A 5,113-nucleotide genomic window follows, 5' to 3' on the forward strand; every position below is an offset into this window, starting at 1 on the left:
TCTGAATTGATATACTACATGGTCTCTGAATGTTAGAATCATAAAGGATTTAGTCATTGGACTCTCTTATCTTTTTAATAATATATAGGTACTGGGAGAACGAAGCTCTCATTAGGTGACTTTGTGCATTCCCTTAGCTTTATAATAATAATTGGACCTCATTAATCCTCTGCCAAAAACATTCTGTAGCAAATGCCGCCCATCCTCACCTCTCAGCCTTACATTAGTTTTCAGCTGTGGCTGGGGTGGGCAGCTTCAAGTCAATATATAAGATAGTGGATACTTGCTGTGCACTGGATAAGAGCGGGACTTTGCTTCCTGTTTGGGGATTCCTTTAAATTTGCAGGTCAATAGGAGGCCTGAAGCAAAGGATAAACAGTCCCACCTCTAGTGCATCCTGACACCAATTCTGGAAAGCTTGCTTGATGCTTTTCCGGAGGTTGGATGAAGCCCCACTGCTTCTGCTATAAGTGGTAATTTACATACTGCATTTTCATCCTTCCCTCCCTTAATCTCCTGATCTCTTCTCTTTCCTGGGGTCATTCCAAGTAAACTACCTGCAGGTAGGTTTTCATTTTAGGCTTTGTTTTCTCCCTTAACCAAAGCTAAGGAACCCCGTACTGGCTTTCCCTTTCACTTGGAATAATCTGCCAACAAATCACTGCTCACCTCTTCTATCTCATTTCATTCTACTTTCCCCTCTTGTATGGCATTGGCTCCCTCCTAGTTTCTTGCATATGTCCAAAACCAAAAATGTCAGTGAAGGGTGGCAGAATATGCCACCCCAAAATATGCCTCTTTGGCATAAGGATTATTTTGAGCTGATTATTTTTGAGAAGAAACAGTTTCAAGAAAAGCTCTCTGCTCTTCCTCTATTTGCCTAAAAGCAGGACATGAATTTGTAGAGATGCCTCCACCAGGGAGGACATAAGTTAATCACTGGTGACAACTCTGGATCCTTTTAAAATGGTGCTGACACATCCAGGATACTTAATGGAAATTAAAAATTTCTAATAATGATAAAAAAGTGATTTAATAATAAAATTTACTGAGAAAAACATGCTTTTCAGACACTTTGATGGTATATATTCCCATGCAATTTGCATTATATCAATATAATTAAACTGAATATAGAAATAGTTGAAAGCTTATACTAAAGCTAAATAAAAAAGCACGTTTGCAATGTGATGAAGCAACTAATATTGATTATGTATTTAGAAATTGTAGGGTAGAAGAAAGTGCCACCCAAAATATGCCTCTTTGGCATAAGGATTATTTTGAGCTGATTATTTTTGAGAAAAAGCAGACAATAGAAATTGCCCTTTTGTAAGGGCAATCTCCATTTGTAGGGTGTCTCCCTGTCTGTACCAAGGATTAACCCTAAGTCATGAGGAACTCTTGTTAATAGAGAAGGCACCAGATATAAATCTGCATGCAATCTTATTGGACTTTTCCTGATAAACTCCCATAACTGGACTCCACACCCCTCAACAGATTTATCTCTAGTATTTAAAGTGCTGGCTTGAGTCATTTCTGGGAGTTGCTTAGCTTTTCTGGGTATCTCCCATGTATATATGTTATTAAACTTCTGTTTTTCTCTTGTTAAACTGTCTTTTATTGCTTCTCAGCCATACAATTTAGATGGGCAGATAAAATTATTTTTCCTCCCCTACACCAGTTTGTGAATTTCAGCTGGAATTTATTCTGGCCAGAGAACCAGGGTTGTCCATTTTCAGAAAAGTAGGTGCATCCAAGAGATGAAGGCTCAGTCCTGGGGAGTGCTTGAAGAGAGGATAATGAGAGCAAAGGGGAGAAGGAGCGCCAGACCCCTAGAGGGGGGCCGAGGCTTACCCCTCTGCCCTCCAGGATCTCTCTGTGTAACATGCAGCCCAGCACAATGGGACTCTCCCTTGAGCAGGCTAACCTGATCAACAAAGGCGTGTACTGGCATTCTTTGCTGTGGGAGTTATGCAGAACTCCCTTCCCTCGCTAGCAAGGGGTTCCTCCTCCCTGCTTCCAGTCTGTCTGAACAACCTTGTCTCAGCTATATTACAATTAATCACATTAGAATTTGGCACAGCAGGTATATTCTCATATGTTTCATGTGGGTTGAAACATATCCTAGACTCCCTGATGAAAACTTTGTAGATTTCCTGGTTTCATCAACAATGTATTTCTAATTAGTTTTTGTAATTTTAATCCCTCATTATCAAATGAATGCAGTTCCTTGCAGAATGTTTGGAAAGTACAGAAAGAAGCAAACAGACAAACCACAATCCCACTAGGAAGAAAATAGTTTGGTATATGTCCACAGACATATAACCACCAACATGCTTTAAAACTCTCCTGGAGTGATTTGCGTGGATGACTGCTCTCATCCTGGCCCCTCCTAGGCCTGCCAATCACTCTGGCAGCGGGAGTCCAATCAGAGTCCTTCTCTGGGAATGACATATGGACTCTGGGAAAAGGGAGCTTCCTTTTTCTACTAGAACTGCTAGGTTGGGATGCGAAATGACTGGTAGAATTGGTGGACACTTTCCTTATGATAGAAGAAGCCTATTGTAGAGAGAGAATGAAACAAATACACAGGATTAGGAAAAGCCAAGGAATGAAGAGAGAAAAGGAGAAAAAGAGCAAGAACTATTGATCACATGTGAGCACCTGCATCTTTTCAAGCCAGTCATATCCATGGACTTCCCTGTTTACAGGAGCCAATAAATTCATTTTTCTTTCTTTTTTAAAAAATATATTTTATTGATTTTAGAGAGGAAGGGAGAGGGAGAGAGAGATAGAAAGATCAATGATGGGAGAGAATCATTGATTGCCTGCCTCCTGCACGCCCCCTATTGGGGATCGAGCCGGCAACCCAGGCATATGCACTTGGCCAGAATTGAACCTGCGACCCTTTAGTCCGCAGGCCAACGCTCTATCCACTGAGCCAAACCAGCTCGGGCTAAATTCATTTTTTGAAAATTAATTTTAACTTAAAAATTTTTTATGAGTTTATTTGAGCCAAATTGTTGACATGTTGGGAAGCATGATTTTGAATGCTCCTTTAACTGGGGTTTTAATAGTTGAACCAAGAGAGTCATGATTAAGTACAGTGCTTGTAGGCATCTCATTTAATCCTTCGACACTTCTGTGAACTCTTCCTTCCTTCCTTCCTTCCTTCCCTTTCCTTTACCTTCCAGTGGCCTCAAATTTTCCTTGGTTTGTGATAATATAACTCAAATCTTTGCCTATGTTTTCCCATGACCTTCTCCTATGGATCTTATTAAGAAGTCCCATCCCCTGCCCTAGCTGGTTTAGCTCAGTGGATAGAGCGTCAGCCTGTGGACTGAAGGGTCCCGGGTTCGATTCCAGTCAAGAGCACATGCCCAGGTTGCAGGCTTGATCCCCGGTAAGGGGCGTGCAGGAGGCAGCCAATCAATGATTCTCTCTTATCATTGATGTTTCTATCTTTCTCTCCCTCTCCCCTCCTCTCTGAAATCAATAAAAATATATTTTTTTAAAAAAAGAAGTACCATCCCCTCCCTCTACACTCTCCCATACCCTGTATGAGGTCTGGCTTAAATGTAGGAACTGTAAGATAAGAAATAAAACTTTCCTCTACCTTGTTAGATCCAGTAGTTTGGGGCCTGCAAATTAAACTGATAAAAACCAGTAATAGGAGAATAAAAGTTTGTTTATACATGCTACGCACATACATATAGAAGAACTTAGTGATGAATAAGTCAAGGGGTGGTTAGAATATGGGGCTTAGATACCATCTTAACAAAGGGTGATAAATTTGTGGAGAAGTGACAAGACAAAGGAAAGGGTTTGGATTCCTAAGGGTGGTAAATTGTAGGAAGGTGAATATGCTAGGGAAACTAATATAAGATAAGAGTTATTTTAGTAAGAATTGTTTATGCAGACCTATTTGGTGCTGACTTTCTGTCTCCAGTGATGATGGTGGTTTTCCTCCTCACATATGGGAAAGGGGAGGAGGACACCTTTACAAAGGGAAATTTATGACCTACTTTTAAGTAGATAGATGAAGAGGAAACAAAAATAAGAATAAAAAAAGCTGCCTCTGCTTTTGCTACTGCTTAATTGCTTTCAGCTCCAAACAACTCTTTGGCCAAAGTGCTTATTTGGGGGTAGCATATTCTGATCCCCTGCATAACAAGTTAATTGATAAAGCACATAAATTATGAGTATGTTTCTTTAATAGAATCATGGACTTCTATGTATGAAAGGACTTGAAATTCCTACATACTAATTTTAGAGGTGAGGCTACTGGGGCCCAGGGACATCAAGAAACTTGCTACTATTTGTCTCTTGCCTCATATCCTTCTTGGCTCCTCATCATTACATACAGGGTGAGGCAAAAGTAGGTTTATAGTTATAGGTGAAACGAAGAGTTCATTCTTGTATTATTTAAAAAAAAATACTACATCTGTATTATGTGTTCACCACCCTAAGTCAAGTTACTTTTTATTAATTATCCTATCTAATAATAGACAAACATGCTAATTGACCATACCTTTGCTATACCTCCCATTGGCTAATCAGCACGATATGCAAATCAACCACCAACAAAGATGGCAGCTAATTTGCATACTGCAGACAGGGCAGGACAGCATAGCCGCCAGCGCGAGCTGACATCCCAGGCTGCAGGCTGGCCCCAGAAGCCCCCAGAAGCCGGTGACTGGGGGGAGATGGGGTCCCCTGCCCAGGCCTGACACCTCTGGCCAAGGCATCAGGCCTGGCGGGGGTTGGGGGCAAGCTGGCGATTGATGTGAACTACAGAGGAAACACCCTTTTTGACCGCTCATTGGCTAAGCTCCCTGTATGCCACTGGTAATATTCTTAGTAACTTGGGTAATAAGAATCCAAAAAGGTGATCTAGGGTTTTTCACCACACTCCTGGCGAAATAAACGAAGGTCTGCTGCTGGAGGGATAAGAAATGTCATATCCTGCCCTAGTTGGTTTGGCTCAGTGGATAATGCCTTGGCCTGCCGATGGCAGGGTCTGGGTTCAATTCTGACCAAGGACATGTACCTAGGTTTCAGGCTCCTCCCTGGCCCGGGACCAGGTCAGGGCGCATGCAGGAGGCAACAAATCAAA

The sequence above is a fragment of the Myotis davidii genome, unplaced genomic scaffold, assembly GCF_000327345.1.
Source record: "Myotis davidii unplaced genomic scaffold, ASM32734v1 scaffold62, whole genome shotgun sequence".
Lineage (NCBI taxonomy): Eukaryota > Metazoa > Chordata > Mammalia > Chiroptera > Vespertilionidae > Myotis > Myotis davidii.